Here is an 18,496-nt window from a genome sequence, read left to right as displayed (position 1 = left end):
GCCGAAAGCACCTCCAGAAGCAGTGGACCAAGGCCTATGGATGACCCACAAAGGCTCCCCCCACCTGCTCAGACAATGAGAGGACAGGGATCAGGCAGTGTGTGGCCAGAGTGGGCGATACAGGCTCTGCAGGTGGAGGACGGAAAAGAAGATGCGTGAGTGGGAGACGCCTGGTTGGGAGGGGAGATAAGAACGTGTCTGCTGATTGGAAGCACAATGGAACTTGGATAACGGGAGGAAATGGGATAGAACCTAAGGAAGACAGGCGCCAAAGGAAGAAACACAAGAAGACAGAATGACCAACGAGCAACTGTTTTCCAGGAAAATAGTCGGGCATTTCTTCAAAAAGCTAAAAGAGAATTACTACATGACCGAGCTATTCCACTCCTAGGCAGACTAAACGTGGGCACTTGAAGAGACAGTCGCATGCCAGCATTCACTGCAGCATTCGTCACAACAGCCAAAAAGTGGAGACAACCCCATGCCCACCTATGGATGAAACAAGCTGGTGTGCCCGTGCAGTGGATGTTATTCGGACACGGAAAGGAGTGAAGTTCTGATATATACAACGACACGGGTGAGCTCTTGAGGTATTATGCTAAGTGCGATGAGCCGGACACAGAAGGACAAACACCGTACAATTCCACTCCATATAACATCTAGAACAGGCAAGGTCACAGAGTCAGAGAGCAGATGAGAAGGTGTCAGAGGCTGGGAGAGAGGGAACGGAGGCTGGCCGCTCCGTGGGCACAGAGTTTCTGTCTGGGGTGCTGAAAATTCTGGAAATTGAGGTGATGGCTGTACAACACTGTGCATGCAATTAATGCCCCTGGACTGTACACTTAGAAATGGTTCAAATGGCAAATTTTATGTTTTCTATATATTTTACCAGAACTTAAAAAATTAATAATGTAATATACCAAAACCTATCGAGCAGTCCACTTTCAATGGGTGAATTGTATGGTGTGCACATTGTAATCTCAATACAGAGGTTTAAAAAAAAGAAAAAGCAGTCCAGGCACACAGCTCAGGGCTTCTCTCCTTCACATCACCAAGGACCAGAACTGCTACGGCCCTGCCCCATGCTGAAATACCACCACTGCATCATCAAGCCTGTTCTCTTCCATTGTCTCACCTTTCCCAACAGCCAATGTTTACCAACAGACCCACGTGAAACGTGGAAGAGGCCCAAACAAACATGAATGGTGTCGGGCACTGTTCTACGCACCGCACATGTACTGCGTCACTTACTCCCCGGAAGAGCTCAGTGGCTGAGGTACTATGTTCCCTTTTACTGTGACAGCAGTGAGGTCGACCAAAGACCATTAACCAGCCCTAGGTCACACCACAAGTCAGAGCCAGGACTTGAACAAGGCACACACATTAAATGCCAAAGAAGCGCTAGGGGAAAATCCAGAGGAATAAAATCAGAAATGTGCTTAAAGAAGCAAGAAGCCAGAAAACATCAGGAAAAGAATATTAACAAAACAAACAAAGCAAAAACAGAAGAAGAAAAGCACAGGTGGCAGAACACCCACATAAAAGAGAGTAAATTTAAGAGAAGGTGTGTGATTCTTTACTTCCAAGGCCTGAATATGAAGAAAACCCAAAACAAAACGACGACACCCAACTTGAGCAGGTGAAGGACCGAGCCTCGGGAAAAATAATTCAACTCAGCCAAAGGAAAAAATGTTCGTGTATTAATGCTGGAGTCTGTGGTTTGCTGAGCACCGCTTTTGGGCTTGGCTGTGTTTGCTTTTGACAACCATATACCTTTAAAGCTCAAGCAAAAGAACATCAGATGAAATAAGCAAATGATAAAAGGACAACCAGCCAAACACAGAAAACAAACTGTCCCCTAAGTCCTTTTATTAGTAGCCTCTGGGAAACAAAGACTTCAGGGCCTTTGAGAGCACTAAGCAAGAGCCTAAGACCAAGAAACGAATGGTCATTTCCTTGATCAAACTCCTGGCCTGACTGTTTCTAGGCAGCCTAATGCCACAGTATGGCCGCCGTCACTACTACGTTCTGTGGGAGCCCACAAAAACAGACTTGGCTCCTTCCCCAAGAGATGGTAAAGAAATCAGAGCCCCCTCTTCCCTGCATGGTCTGCACACTGCCCCAACCCCGCTAACTGCATCCTTCCAGAGGCAGCACCTAAGCAACAGCCTGGCCAGCGCAGCGGGCCCTTCCCCAGACACGCCCCGGCAGGGGACTTCTTACCATCCACAAGAAGTTCCTTTTGTCTGTGGTTTCATCACTCACACAAACAAAACAAACGCCATGTGACAGCGGCCGTGTACCTCTACTCCTTCCAAGTCAATTTTCAGACCTCTTTGCTCAGGAATTCAACTGAGGATGTTCTTCTTGTCCATCTTTGGAAATACTGACACAGCCGTGCACCAAGATGCTGGGGCTGCTCCTTCAACAAAGGCCTTTTGATAGGAATGGATTTGAATGAAGGAGGGGATTTAAAGAGAGAGAGAAACTTCAAGCTCTTGTCATAGCCAGGCCGTGGGCCAGATTCTTCTCCTGACGACGTAACCAGGGGCCGGGCCTGCCTGAGGGGCCCAAATGCCTGTCTCACCCCTGGCGTCCCCGTGGGATGCCAGCTCTTCAGGCAGCAGGCTGCTCCGGGCCCTGGCTGCTGGGACGCTTACAAAGTTGCATATTTGGGGAATGTTTCACACTGGGACACAGGCCAGGCATTCTGAAGGAGAGGCCACCACCCTCGCCTGCAAAGGTCTCATTCAATTGCTTCAGAAAATAAGTTCCCAGGACAGAAAGACAACCCAGGGGCAGCCTCTCTCTCCACCATTACAGATTGCGTTCTGCAGAATCAGCTCACAGGGGAGGCACCAGGCAGCCTGATGAGTAGGTGCCTCCCCTCAGCTCTGGTCGGAGGGAAGCAAAGGCAGGGCTCTGAGACGGAATGACTGTCACGACTGCTTGGATAAGACAGTCTTTGAGGGCTCCCTACAAACTCGGTGTAATTGCAAAGGCTCCACCTCCGGGAGGGGCGAGGGGACTGTTATGTGACACAGAAAAAGGGGTCTTACTCCACCTTAGAAACAACAGACGGTGGTCTGGGGACCCCCTGAGGCAGCAGGGTCCTTGCAGACAATGAGACTTCTGTCTGCATACTCCCAAAGGCCATGCTTGAAATTCAAATAAGCCTGTGATTTTCAATTATTGCTGGGTCTGTTTTCCTTTTTGAACATTGCATCTATGCCTTTTAAGGTTGGGCTCGTCTGGGGACTTATGTTTTACTATACTATTCAGGTGACTTGAACATTGCTGAAAACAAAATGTTATTTTCTGGGTGTATAATTTGTAGGAAGCTTATGGGCTCTGTTCTTCACAGAGTTTACTATTCCTCTCTCTCTCTCGCTCTCTCTTTGTCTCTCTCTCTCTCTCTCTCTCTCCTGGTTTATGAAGAGGCTAACCACAGCTACATTCAAAGACCCAGTGCTGAGGCACAGCCACAACCAAACCTCCGTAAAACTTGCACACAGCTGACTCTTCCCTCTGACACACACCAGCCCCAGAACACGGTGCCTGAGAGGCTGTAACGTCTCTGCCGCGGCCGGAGAACGCCCGAGCCAGCCAGCCCAGCGAGGCAGCTGCTGAAGGAAGCAGCCTGGCACACAGGAGAGAGCGCTGGGCCTCGAGTGGCGACTGGGCTCAGAAAAAGGGAAAACCCCGGATGAAAATAGTAACTAATAATGCCGGAGCCTTTTAAAGTGTCTTTAAGTGAATGATAACTCTGTATGTCTTAAGGATAAACATTTAATTTGTTTCTATTAATGATCACAATCCAGACATTTATTTGTGGAACTCCCTTTTCCTGAAGAGTGAACACGGTGCAAACATAACCTAGAAGTAGAAGCTGAAGGATGAAGAAGATCTTCGATGTGCATTCAGTGTGGAGGGGGGACGAGGAGGAGGGCCCCGCGCCGCTGATGTGGATGGAGTGGGAACCAGAACCGAGGCAAGGCTGAGGCCTCCCGCGGAAGGGCCGCCACGCCCACCTATCTCCGCCCCTCCCTCCACCAGCTCGCACCGCTGCTGCCCATCTTCACCCACCCCCTCCTCCAGCCCCTTGCCCAGGGGAAACCAGAGAGGATTCTTTTCCAAAAAGGCATTTAACATTGTGACTCAGCACTTGAAAACCCTCCAAGTGAAGAAGCAGAAATCTTAAGAGTTAAAGAAGTTTCTAGAGTTAGAAAGGGAAATGCATGGGGTAAAGAAGGACTAGGATTATTTAGCTAAAAGTAAAGTAAAGGTAGATCAAGAAAAGGCCAGATGCACAAAATGTCCCGACATGAAAGTCTGTCTTCATTGGGAGGGGGAGAAGGGAGGGTGGCGGGGAAGAAAAATGAGAGCAGTGAGAGTTCTTCAACTCTCCCTCTTCACCAAAGTGCCCGTGCAAAGGAAACAGCTCACCTCCAGCCCTACATGCAAAGAACACTCCCCAGGCTAAAATTTAGATCAACAGATGAAGGCAAGAAATGAAAAGTGCTCAGTGCTGGAACTAAAATTAATTAGCAGCAACTCTCCCAGCAGCTTTTCATAATAGCGTTTTGTCTGCAATAACATCCAGGCTTCCTTTCTGCAGGAAAGCCCATAATCACGTCAAGCCAATGTGCTGAGAGGTGGGTGAAGCCGGAAGAGAAAGGATGCTGGTGTGGCCGGAGGAGAGACGCCTGCACCAGCAGTTTTCTGGTGATCCCCTCCTCTCCCAGAGCCCTCACAGATGTCCCCTCCGTCCCTCACAACCAACGCTGGGTGCAGGGCAGGCCCCAGGCCCAGCCCCCACCAGCAGGCCTCACAAGTAGCACCAAGGGCTGTTCCCAAAAGCCTTTATGATTCTTCCCGTCTCCTTCTACCCCACCTCATCATTTCTAAGCAAGAAAAACAGAAAGAGAGAGAAATGGGGGTGAAACTGGCTTGTACAAGGCCACAATTAGCAGGTCTTTCCCAGGTGCCCAGAGTATCCTAGCCTAACAGAAGCGTCCTCTGGTTCCTTTGAACATGAGACCACCTCAAACCTGGGGGAGAACATGACCATGAGGCAAGGCCAGACAACTTAGCCCCTGGTGCCTGCCACTGAGGCACTCTTGAGAAAACACCGGGGCTGGAAGACTTGGTGTCTCCTGGTTACACAGGTCCCCAAAGGCTTGGTGTCAATGGAAAGCCAGCTGTCACCGGGAAACGGTGCGGCATCCCCCTCCGGGAAGTCAAACTCCTAGCTGGAGGGGGTTTGTCTTCCCATCATCCCTCACACATCAGAATCAACTTGTTATCTGCCACATCTCTCAGTCCTCTGGGCTCTCAGCCCGAGGCTGGGACAAGGCGCCTTTCTAGTCTGTCAGAGGCAGGGAACACCGGGAGGAAGATGGCAGAAATGCGCTGGTTTTCAGGTCACGCACATGCTGGGGCACCTTTCGAGTGCTTTGTGCTCTTCTCCCTGGACCACAATAACATCTAAGTGCCAGATGAGTGCCTGCAGGTGGTGTGACAGTGCCCAGTTCTTTGAACACCAGAGGCCCATCACAAGAACATGGCAGGACACCTGACCGGTGTGGCTCAGTTGGTTAGTGTCCTCGTCTTGTAAACCAAAACGTCACAGGTTTGGTCCCCGGTAGGGGCACATGCAAGAGGCAGCTGATGGATGTTTCTCTCCCCCCCTCCCCTCAAAACATGTCCTCAGGTGACAATTAAAAAAAAAACCAGCAGGAAACCCTTCTCTGTGTAGACAGACTGCTTTAGACTGATCAGTGCATTTTGTCCTTTGGGTGCTACCTTGTTTAATCATCCTGACACCCCTGTGAAGTGGTGGGGACAAGAACTATCGCCCCTGCTCGGTGGACCAAAGTTCTGAGATCTAGTGACATGCTCAAGGCCTCACAGACGAGGTGAGAGAGCAGACGTGGCTCATGGCCAAGGCCGTCATGCTATGCTTTTCTGTCTTTTCCTGACCCACCCTCATCCAAAACTAAGGTTTTCAAGGTGTGATGCCAAGACTCCCCTTTGTGAGAGGCACACACGCAGCCGGGGTCAGCTGCTGGTCAGCCATTGCCTGCTGAAATCACTCACTACCCCCTCCAGCGGGCAGGCTGGCCTCCCACGCCCACCCCGAAGCCAATTCCCTCTTTGTTTCTGCTGAACAATCAGAGCCCAGTTCCCTCCCACTTTCCCCCTAATATTACTGGAAAGGCATATCTTTTCTGTTGGAGATAAACGTTTTTTTATTTCTGCATTTGTTTCATCTGTTGATGTATGTCCCTGCATGTCACATCACTCTCCAGTTTTCGGTGCTTGTTGTTTTAAGAGAATAAAAACTTGAGTTGCATTATAAACAAGTTCAGGAGACTCTGTAAATAATGTTTGTAATGTAATAACTCGATCACTGCTTTAGAGTTAAACTTTATTTTGTACCTTAGATATCTTTTTGTTACAGAGAATTTAGTTGTTACAGAATTTGAGCCTATGAACTATTTTCCCTTTTTTGTTGTCACTGGTTAGGTTTTTCAGGTGTCTGCTAGCTCTTCCACCCCATCCTTCTTTCAGTGTCTCTGCCACCCTCTAATTTACATTTCCCTGTCTTGCCCCCCAAAACAAACAACTAAACACCTGTCCTCAACGTGTTCACTGCACACAGAGAGGAACCAAGCCTTCAGGTGCCAGGCAGGCTGGCTTTGCTCGAGGTGGTAGAAGGAGGCTCTTTTGCTTTCCACATCCCCTCTGCCCTACCGCTCACCCTGGGAGAACTGTGGGGGGGTGGTAATGCCAGGTGACAACGGGTCTGAGGCCTTTTGCAGGGGTCTCATTGCACCCTCTTTACCCTCTCTTCTGGGTTTTTCTCCCACATAATCTCATTCGGTATGTTCTCCTCTTCCCTTTCCCTCTCCCTTTCTTAAAGTCCTCAGAGCAGAGGGATGACCACGCAGGCCACCAAGGTTTGGAAGTGGAAGAGAGTGGGAAAAAGAAGTTTCGGGAAATGTTTTTTAATCTCACTGGTCTTCTCCTGCCTTTCTAAGAGATGCTGTATTTCCTGTTTGTTAAGACAATGTGAATTATTTACAAAGGACACAGTCTTCTGGAGTTTAATTCAGGTAAATTAGTGCTACCTTCATACACTAGCGTCAAAATTAAAACGTAAATACAAGGCTCTCCCTATGAAGAAAAGGAAGGTTAATGGGGGGCTGAGAGTTTTGACAGTTACCTCATTTGGGAAATGCAAGTGGGAAGTAGCATCTGATACACAGCAGGAGCTCAGTCCATATCTGATAAAGGAATGACTAATAAAAATGGCTAAGGTATATTAAATACTGGGCCCTGGGTCAGGCCCCAGCCCACGTTCTCAATGGGCAGTCATCACATTTATTCCGCACATTAACCCCATGAGAAGAGCACTAGTCCCATTTCACAGGAGGAAAATGAGGCATAAGGCAGTTAGGCAACAGCCCGGGGGGCATGTAGTGGGGCTAGGATGGAAACTGGGTGGTCAGTGCCCAGAGGCCCGGCTCTTACCTAATAAACCATTTTAAAAGGGAAGATGGTAGACAGATGAGGGTGAGTTCGATTTGGGGCACACTTTGTTGGAGGGCCCTGTGGGAGAGAAGCCGATGGCTCTGTCCAGTGGGGAGGCAGAAGTGTGGGCTGATGCTTGGGCAACAGGCCGGGCCAGAAGCTCCGCTCTGGGAGGCATCAGCATGTTTTTAGGTGGTGCTCTAGGAGAACACAGGAAGAGCCTTTTGCTGAGAACAGTCTTGGGAAACACCGTCATTTAAAGGATGCACAAAAGCCGGGAAAGCCCGTGAAGGTGACAGAGAAAAGGCAGAAGTGACGGTGCCACGCCTCCCGTGTGTACCTTCACCCCGCCCCGAGGTGCCACCGAGGAACCGCAGGGCTGTGCGGATTTGCAAACTTACACCACCTCCGCACACAGGAGAGTCCAGGCAGGCTATTCCAAAGACATTGTATAATCCAATAATAATTCTTACCTGCTTTTCAAATTCAACCCCAAACCTACTCACTTTGACCTACATATCCGCTTCTCTGAAACACTGTTTAGCCTGTGGACACAGCTTTATTTTCCGTCGGGGAGACATCTGCCTGCTGGGAGAGAAGGACTAGAGGCTGGCGGGTCTCGGAAAGTGACAAGCCCCACGATCCCCGATCCCCGATCCCCAGAGCTCCTCACTCAAGTGCGGATTGCAGGGCCACCCTCTGACCAGAAGGTCCATCTGATTCAGGAGGCGGGGGTGGGGTCTGAGACTGCATTTCTGCAACCTCTCAGGCGATATTGATGCTTCTGGTCCCTTCTTTGAGAGATGAGACAGTGTGAATGATGAATAATACATTACTGATCAATAACAACACAGTAAGTCACCTTATTTCAAGTCATCCTCTCAGTGTTGTTTATGTATCACCATCCTAATGTCTGAATCTACTGCTAGAATTATTTCCCTCGGGAACAATGTGGCCATTAAGGGCTCAAACAACTTTTCCCGCTAAGTATCGATTCTTGGCTCATTTGACAGTTTTTTATCTGACATTTAATTTGCCATCAAACTCCTGCCATTGATCAAATCCAGAAAAACGGTTGACCTTTCTCCCTCATCCGTGACTGTTCAGAACCAAATCATCACACTATTCGCCCTCAAAGCCAGCTAAAAATCAAATTAATCCTTTTGGCGCTGGCTATTGAAAAGAAAAAGGGAAATGCAAACAGCTGACATAACAAGTATTACACCTCGTATCTAATAAGTACCAACCCCCTGGAAGCCTTTAGCCCTAGGCTGGAGAAAAATGTCACAAGTCCCAAGAGGCAATGCTACCCAACAGTGGCCGTCTCAGGCTGGGGCACAGCAACCAGCCTGGTGATCTGCCAGGAAGGGGTTTCCTAAGGTCGGGATCCTGACCCGGGAGGATGAGGCTCCAGGGACCCGAGATCTGGTCTTTGCTGAAGCGGTGCCTCGGCTGCCACCCTCTGTAACAAGTAATGGGAAGGTGGATGGCTACTCAGGTCCCGTGTTCCAGCTGGTATGAGTAAACCTGATATCCCTTCAGATATTTGGCAAAATGCCCTAGCCCAGCCCAAGGGAGCTGTGATTTTTACTGTTTGGTTTAGTTTCGTTTATTTATATACCGCCTCATTCAGCAGGGGGAGGTGGAGATGGCTCGTTCACACATGCTACCGGCACATGTATGTTTCCACTTTCCACTGTGCCGAGTCCTCCAGTCACCGCTCGGTGCTTGGAGCACACCAGTCCCCATTGACCTGGGGCTTGCCTCTCCTAGTGCCGAAGAGCAATTCAAACCCCACCAGGGCCCCGATTCCTCCTTACTTCCCCGGACTTTGCTCAGTTATGTGCACTGTCTGCTGACCCAAAGTGACGTTCCACTTAGAGCCTGGCTGTCGAATCCGGAATACATTCTTTCCATTTTTGAGGCCTTTTCTTACAATTCACAGTTCCGAGCCAGTCTTTCACGTTCTCCACCGCAACCTGATCCCTTGCTGTCCTCTGACAAATGGCCCCAGAGGAACCAGCATCCTGGCTCACGTGTTTTCCTGCTTGGTAGGCTCCTTCTCTTATTCTAAGCGGAGAGGTGAGGCTCTCCAGCCCCTTCTGTGTTATCCTTCTCTACCCTTCGTGTCCCTCAAACAGGAGAAGGGTGCCATTGCCGAAGACTGGGGAAGATGAAAGAACACAAAGCTTTCAGTAGATATTTTCACCCTACTGACTAAAAACTGAAGACCAGGCCACAAGGTCTGGCAGATTAACTGCTCTGTCTGGTCTTCAGAGAATGCCACAGACCCCGAGCCCGTGCACGGGCAGTTCCAGCTCCTCTCGGTGGGCACAGACGAAGGAAAATTCATCAGAACTTTCTCCAACCAAACTTTTCACCTCTCCTTCCTCAAGCAAATCCAAGCCCTGCATTTCAGTAGTAAAATATTTATTATAAGGACGAAGTAAACTAGTTCAGTATTATCTGAGGAACACCATCCACAGAGCTGACCCTCCAACCGTTTTTCATACTATATCTTCTTTTTAGAGAGGAAAGAGGTATGGAACCCAGCTCACTGCTGACTCAGACCCAGTGCAGACTTGCACTTCAAAGGAAGGATGCAGGCCCTTGGCGTTCGAGTCAGCCAAAGTGCTTTTCCATTTCACCTAATAGCATTCAACTTCAATCAGTCATACTCTTACAAGTTTACATGAAGTAAACTGGTAATTTACAATAGTGATGTGTTCATTTAATTCACACTAAGTCACCTAAATTTTCAGTATCTCAGATATTCAAATTGGCCTAAAGGTTTTTTTAACTAAAGGGTGTTGTTTAGTGATACCATTTACTGTGCCATAAAATAAGGTATCATACTTACTTAAATCGAATCCATTCCTCACAGGTCCAGCTCACATTTCATTTCCTCTAGGGAAATTGCCCTGTCTACTCCAATTCTGAGTTGTCTTTTCCTCCAAAATTCTGATAGTGATTCATGGTCCCTATACCATATAACTCAATTAGCAGAAGTGCATAAAATTTATATGAGCTATTGCATCCAATTAAATTAGAATGTCTTAGTTACTTTCACATACAATATCTCATTTGAATTTTCTGTGAAATTGGCAATTTCTATGTAAATCTCACGGAACCTTCTACCTATAGGCATTCAGGTGCTGATGGTTTTACAAAATAGGACAACTGAAAATATAGATATCCACACTTACACACAAATAGCCATTCAATTTCTAAGTAGGATTTAACATAATAGTCTGTATTGAAATTCAGCCTATAGCAATGAGCCAATCAAGTACCTACTTTCAGGATCTGAAAAATACATGCTGGCGACATCACTAACAGGAAGCCTACTGTCATATATAAAGAAACAGGAAACACTGTTTAGCTCTTTTTATGTAATTAGGGGGGGAAATGTCCAAAAGTGTTAGGAGTTATGTTTGTTTTTTGCGCAAGGACATTGAATTTTGCCTCTGGTCATCCAGCATTTATTATTTCCATTTCGATTTTATACTTAATTACAAGGTCTTCACAAGGTCATTAGGAACAGGGTGCCCGGCACGTCCCCACACCGCACTTGACCTCTCCTGGGAGACTGTGACTGAAGGACTGCATCTGCAGACTGAGGGACACTTAATGCCGGAAACCAGGGAAAGGTGCAGAGCCATATATTTGATTAGTATTTGTGTAACAAGCAGAGATTTCCATCAAATCTGACTATGGGACATTTTCCAGGCATTGATAAATGTGTTCTGAAACGTCTAGTGTAGCTCTCCTGAGGAAAAAAGGTCCAAAATCTATGATGCAGAAGTGATTCAGACGAGCAGTCAGGTAAACTCCACCCTCTTTTATCTTCTAAGAAAAACTGAAATTCCAGTTTAGAAGGAGTTTAGAGAGGAAGGCAAATAAACTGGGGACTCTGGAAAAACTTGCTCCAGTGAAAACCTCCAGATTTTAATTTCCATGGGAAGTAATAGAATCTCATAAGAAAATCAGCATGCATAAAACCACTTTCTACATTCCTATCTTGCATTATTCTCTATTGGTTATTTTTAATGTATTTATGCACTTGGGATACATGCAATTATCCATACGTCTGGCAAGCAAAGTTGTTATGATGCATTATTCTGTGCTCTCTCACAAATAAAAGAATGTACATTGGGAGTATGTTTTGTCCCAGTAAAAATGCCAACAGGTAAGGAAGGCAGCTCTGGAGAACCAACCAAAGCAGGCTCTGCCGTTGGAGTTCCGGAGTATTAGACGGAAAGGCAGAACACCCGATTCTGCTTCTGCTCCGGAAAGCAACACTGAATGCTTTCCCATTTATTTTGGAGCAGAGGCTGTCACTGGAGAAGCTAGAAAGGTGAGACAGCACACTCAGGTTGTAGCAGGCACTCCCAACTCGATTAAACGCAGATATCAGGCAAATGCAAGGAGAGGCAGGATTGGGACCTCCTGAGCCCTTGTCGGCAGGAGTCGAATGGGGATGGGAGCCACACGGAGGTGGGCAGCGCTTGACGTGTTTTCTAAGGTCCAGTGTTCTAATAAGAGCAGAATCTAACCTTGTTCCTGACTGCCAGCTCCTTCAAGGACAAAAGGACCCCAAACCAAGGAAACTGTGATGTGGGTCCTGGGTCAGGTTTCAGAGAATCTTTTCTAAGAGAGTCTAGAACACTCTGCCATGATCCTAATCATGAGGTTGGCGTGCACACGGCCAGAGCTCGGAGTGTGCCGGTCATGAGCAGGTCCCTGGCTCTCTCCCCAGTTTGCTTTTTGTAATCTTCAGTACAAGGTTAAACCAGTTACACAGCCAGGTACCAAAGGGTCTGCTGTACTCCAAAGAGTTATTGCGCAAACCACACTGAAGAAAAGGAGCACTGTCCATCTTGTCTTCAGGCAAATCCATCACAATCCTCTCTTTAAGGCCTGACCTTTTTCCAATGAAGAGGGTCCAGAAAGGGTAGGACACCTCCCTCTTCCACAGAACTATTCTTTTTAAAAAAATATACACACACATATATTTAATTTTCATCTGAGGAAAGAGAGGGGAAGGGCGCAAGAGAGAAAAACATAGATTTGAGAGAAAACATCAATTGGCTGCTTCCCTAAGTGCCCTTACCAGGGATCGAACCCACAACCCAGGTGTATGTTCTGACCGGGAATCAAACAGGCAAACTTCCGGTGTGCGGGATGATGCTCCAACCAACTGAGCCACACCGGCCAGGGCACAGAACTATTCCTTATCAGGCTCTGGACATAGTTCCGGAAGCAGCTTCCTAACTGAATTCTGATCAAAATTCCAGCTCCAGAAGTAGTAGATGCTCTTTTTCTTACAACTTCAGGCTTCACAAAAAGAATCTGCCTTCAGACAGCTAGGACTTGGGTAGAAAAAAGACCAGGAGAGGATTTTACAATATGAAATAAGGACTTCCCTCTACTGGCACTTGATTATGTATTCAGTACCTTCTCTGTAGTGTGGCTAAATGTTTGCTCTGGGGCAAAACGTTATATAGGAAGCTTCAGACATCTGGAAAAGAAGCTTAAAATTTATATTACTTTTTTTCTCATTATTTGTAAATGATATAAGCTGATGCTTTAATGTGTTTTTTTTTTAATACTGTTCTGGAAAATATCTGCGTCACCTTTCCGTCAGATCCAGTCAAATTCATTATGAAATTTCCTAAGTATTTCATGTCTATAAAATTGTTTTAAAAATAAATTACATCTTTTTTAATTATATAAAAAATTAAGGGTTATCAGGATAATGACAAGAAGTCCACTTAGCAATACTTCAACCCTTGGGATTTTGAAGTCAAAATCGCAGAACAAATATATTTCTCTTCCCTGGCCCATTTTTTTTCCAATATAATGTCTGCATATTTAGATAAGCTTTATCAGAGAAGCCATTATTTTAATATGTTAGTCTGTTTTTATTTGATTTAAACAACAGTCGCGCATGGGTAGCTAACGGAAGGAGCCTGAGTTATATGATTTGACAGGTAAAGAAGATATGCTGAGCAAGTCTCTCCTGTGAATGAACAATTATGTTTAATGGGCCCAACTGTGTGCCCTCCTCAGCCTGCATCCGAGTCCTACTGTGTCTGGTCCAGAAGAGCCCTCTCACCCGTTCTTATTAATATTTACTGGGAGCTCTAATAACTGTTCTGCAGTTTCATCTTGCTTACTTTCTAGTCTTTCCAGAGGTGGAATTTTGCTTCTAGTTAAAAAAAAAATTGGGGGGTAGGAAGGATAGGAAATGGGACAGCTATAATAGCATAAACAATAAAGCATTTACAAAAATAAAATCAATAAATTTAAAAATATTTTAAAATAAATTTTTAAAATTCCACTAACCAATCTCAGACTAGGGGACAGATGCTGCAGAGAGCATCACACGTCGGAAGCCACACCCTCTGCTCACTGCTTTTCCGGAAGGTTTGCATGGAAGGGAGAGGTGCTGACTGAGCCGAATGCTAAGCCATTTTGTGAATTCAGATCCCACATTTCCCTTTGTTTCTCCTCTCTTTTTGGTAATGGCCACATTTTGGCCTCTTCGGTTTCAGAGCTTTACAACAGAGCATTTCCCGTGGAGGAAAAAAGGAAATAGAGCAATTAGCATACATTATGTAGCTGCACCAAACCAGTCTACTTACAAACACGTCTGTGTGACAGGCAAGTCGGCCCTGTTTTGTCTGGTTTCCTGGCCGGCCCCGCCCTGCTCACAGCCTGCAGTTTGCCAACTAGAGATGCTGCCCCTTCCCTTCCACTGCTTTCCGCTTTCCCAGCCCCTGCGCAACCTGCCAGCTTTACTAGCTCAAAGAATTTAATGAGTTTTTAATTCAGTTTTGGCTCTGGAACCCAGCCAGCTGCTGCCGCCTGGGGCTTGCATCTCCCTTTACACATTATCAGAGAACTGCCATAAAGACAAGTCATGTCACCGCTGGACTTTTCCAGGAGGATTTGCTTGCCCTCCGGTCGTCACAGGTCTTGTTGACTGCAGACAATGGAGGAACTACAGGCAGTCACCTCAGAGTGCCGCAGGCAGAACGAGAGAGGTTCCTCTGGGTGCTGGGAAGCAGCTTCTAGGGAGTGAACACTGCTCTGTAATCGCTGCGCCTCAGTCCAGCAGAAGAGAGAAACAGATCACACTGAATGCACTTTGGGCCAAAGTTACACGCATTTTTACACCCAGGTGCCCATCATATAGCAAGACCCTGGAATACTCTTCGCCACCACAATTCCAATGGCCACAGCTCTCCTCTCAGGCACTGGAAATGGATCCCCATGGTGTCCTCGCCTCCCTGGACTCGTGTGTGGACCACGAAACAGAGGTGCTCCTGGTAGGGAGGCTCTGTAGGAGCCACAGCAGCTATTACTCTAGGAGAAGACGTTAAGAAAACTCTCTGAGACTTAAAGTGCTGGGACATACCTCATAAATTATGCGCTTTTCCCTACATTAGCCAAACCAAGGATGTTTCAATCTGTTCTACCCAGCCTTTCTGGGTCTTTGCATATGCTGTTCCCTGTGTCTGGACACCTGCCCTCTCCTATGAACCTGGCTGCTCCCTATTGGTCCTTCAGGTCCTGGCGCGACACATCACCTCGGCAGGGTCTTCCCGGAATGCCCTGTCCCCAGAGCAGCTGGTGCTCACTGCCATGGTCGCAAACACGCAGCTGCTGTGCACGGCCAGCGCTGAGGCCACTCTGATGTCAGAATTCAGGTTTCAGGGTGGAATCTGTCATTCCCTTGCAGATGAACGTTTGGCGTTTATTTATTATTCATCCGTGGAGATGGCTGAAAATGTCTCCCTCATTGAAACTGTAGTTCAAGGTTTTGAGAAGCGCTCAGCAATATTGATCGAATGGGTGCAGGAGAGTTGAAAGGAGGCTTTGTAAATGCAGCAGACAGGAATAGAAACTGATTTAAACTTACAGTCAGATATTTTAAAATAGCTGTATCAATGTTTCCCCCCAAGCTATGATTCTACCTGCTCATAAATACCAAGAGCAAGATGTTAAAAATAGGTACCTGATTCAATCTAGTCATTAAATAAATGACTACATTTTACCTACAAATATGGGTTTTAAGTCCCATCAACCGATAATTTAAACCACTTAAGGGCCGAGGCACATTCCCAAAGACTGACTAAACAGGGTTGGTTATCTCACGAGCCAGTGAAGCCCCTGCTGAGGAGGTGGACAGGAAACCAGGAGCTGGTGGCGCACCTGTCAGCAGCTGTAGAGCGCTGGTTCCTTGTCCTGCTGAGCGGCAGAAGCACGGGGGATAGGCATTAAAATTGCCCACGGCTGAGCCCGACCTAGACCTATGGAATCGGAATCTCGAGAGTCAGGGCTGAAGTCTGTGACTTAAACTCTCTGTTGATGATTCTGATCACTAGGCAGATTTAGGGACCTGTTTTACTGCTGGGTGACCTCCCTAAAAGCTTCTTGAGGGACCCCTTTCACACCTAAGTTTCAGTGATTTATAACTATATTTGACATTGTAATAAGCAACTCCATTGAGAAAACTCTTGTCAACATATGAACATAGTGATCTCTAGGATTTGAAATGTGAGGTAATCATAAGGGACTTTCACAAGTTAGAAAATAGGAAGAGAAAGAGGTGGCATCCCAGAAGGAAAGAAAAAGATCTCCAGCCAGGAGGAAGCCCAGAGAAGGAAGAGGAAACATTATGGAAAGGCCATAATGGAGGCCAAGGTGAAAACAAGAGCAAACCACTGGGCAGAGCGGTCTTGCTTTACTTCATGACTGGGTGTAATTCAACCACCAAATACCGGCAGACGGCTGCCATGGGCATGTCCCTCAGAACTGTTGTTTGTGGTCAGCAAAAAAAAGGACGGCCCCTGCCTTGTGGGTCCATACACACCATGGCAGGAGAGAAAGTACATAAGAGAGCACAGAAGACAGTCGTGGGGTGACAGGAGAGTGCAGGAGGGCTTCCCCGTGAGATGGCATCATGAGGATGGTAGATAAAATGAGGCAAGAAGCCACACAACAGGAACGCCACAAGCCTGCAAAACAAGCCCTCAGGGAAGGCCCAGAGCCTGTAATCCAGGTTCACAGAAATGTGAATTTGGACGGATCTATCCCAAATGTTCTACAGACACAGCCATGAAGGTTCAGAAGGCTAAGTGGCCTGTCCAAGTCACACACGATGGTGGCAGGAACAGGAGTAAGGTGTGGACAGCCAGACACGCAAGCCTCTTCCTCCCCAAAGGACCACTGCAGAGGCCGGGGTGGCTCCTGGAGGTCCTCGTGGCCTCGCAGCTCTGGGACCCAGAGGCCCGCACCCATGAAGCGGTATCCTCTCAAGAGACATAAAAGGCGTCTTTGATTCTTAATCTAGATATTGCTCAGATTCCTTATTAGAAGCCAAAGATGGGCTACAAAAGAAGTAGTTTAAACTTAATTCTTAGGTTCCTTATTTGGGTCAGCGATGGCAAAAATATGGAATCTCACCCATTTAGGCTAAAACTGTTGGCTTATAGCTGGTCACCCATTCTCCCTTCTTTTAGAAAAGGATTAGACTAGAAAACATAACTGTTTTATTCACCAAACAATTAGAGTAGAAGCAGGGAATTCTAACACAGAACGTCCAGTAAGTTACCTCTCTTTTAGCTCTTCTAGGTTTTACTTTTACAGAGACCCCTCATGGCAAACTCTGAGGGATGGATGAAATGAAAACCGTAACTCTGACCAAAGTGGCCCAGTTGGTTGAGCATCCCACAAAGCAAAAGGTCGCTGGTTCGATTCCCAGTCAGGGCACATTCCTGGGTTATAGGCCAGGTCCTTGGTTGGGGATGTGGGAGAGGCAACCAATGGATGTTTCTCTCTCACATTGATGTTTTTCTCTCTCCTTCCCCCTCTCTCTAAAAATAAAATAAAATAAATAAATGAATGAATAAATAAAATCTTTAAAAACAAAGAAAATCCTCATACACCATACTGGAAGGCTCCACCCGGGCGGCATAATCACCACTGGGCAACGCTCACTGTGCTGCAATAAATATTCCACCCCGTGCACTCATGAAAGGTCTCACAGTACAGTGGGAAGAGTTGTTAATGATAATGATTTAATATTTCCAAAGCCCCTACTGTGTTGGGTCCCTCACAATACATGTGAACAGCAAAGCCCGTGGGCTCTGCTGAGGTGACAGAACCTAAGGAAGGAGACGAAGATGATGTGAACAGCCTTACATTTCCTTAGAAAGAGCTCAAAGCACAGCCGTAAAGCAACACCTGCCACTTGAGGAAGTCAGGCAGTACACTGTTTATAAAGAGTGATTTCTTTCAGGCTTTTTGTTGACTTTTCTTTTTCTAATGACATTTTTTTTTATTCAGCACCATTTTATTTTCATCTCTCCTCCAAGGACGAAGAGAAAAGTAGGGTGCGGGGGGGCGGGGCAGTATAAGATGCCCTCCCCATTTTTCAAGTTAGTCACCACAGAAAGATCGCAGAGAACATGAGAAGGTCTTTAATTATGAGAGCTACATTGACAATGACTTTCACAGGGAAAACAATCCTTCTGCCTCCAGTTTTGGTCCTTCCCTTTCTCCCCCGCTCAGACACTCGGTGTGTCAATCACACCGGATTTGCCAAGAGACACACCGTATCTTTGATGACGGAATGTTAGGTCTTAAATGCCGAAGAATCAGTCCAGTGCCTTGGCACCTGGGATGGCATGATGTCACCCACGGTGCTGCTGTCCCAGACTTGAAGGCCCTTTTCACTCCTGCTGATGATAACTTAGTACTAGTTCATCATAAGGCCTCTGCCCTGGTGACCTGTCAATTCTGGTTTTGCCACACCTATTTTTTTTGCCACACCATCAGCAGAGCCTCAGCATGAGCTGAGGGTGCAGAAGTCACTAGAGGTAGAAAAGAAGGGCAGAGGAAGCCAGGAACATCACCATCACTCTTCACTGACGGCAACTTACCCTGTCCG

General features: G+C 46.9%; 1 protein-coding gene across 3 annotated transcripts in view; it reads right to left on the bottom strand.

Annotated features, from left to right (window-relative positions):
* MAP1B (microtubule associated protein 1B) overlaps positions 1-18,496 on the bottom strand; it is a 94,127-nt gene that overhangs the window by 26,518 nt on the left and 49,113 nt on the right. The window contains exon 1 of one of the 3 annotated variants that reach the window (XM_036020386.1): positions 2,224-2,630. The exons of 1 other annotated variant lie outside the window; for it this stretch is intronic. The gene's annotated coding sequence lies outside the window, so the exon portion shown is untranslated. Of the gene's footprint in view, positions 1-2,223; positions 2,631-18,496 lie in introns of those variants that run through there. One more of the 3 variants, XM_036020387.1, reaches the window with a different exon arrangement.

This window comes from Phyllostomus discolor, chromosome 3, assembly GCF_004126475.2.
Source record: "Phyllostomus discolor isolate MPI-MPIP mPhyDis1 chromosome 3, mPhyDis1.pri.v3, whole genome shotgun sequence".
Classification (NCBI taxonomy): domain Eukaryota; kingdom Metazoa; phylum Chordata; class Mammalia; order Chiroptera; family Phyllostomidae; genus Phyllostomus; species Phyllostomus discolor.
Note: the sequence above shows the minus strand (reverse complement) of the source record. Positions and strands in the feature narration are given on the sequence as shown.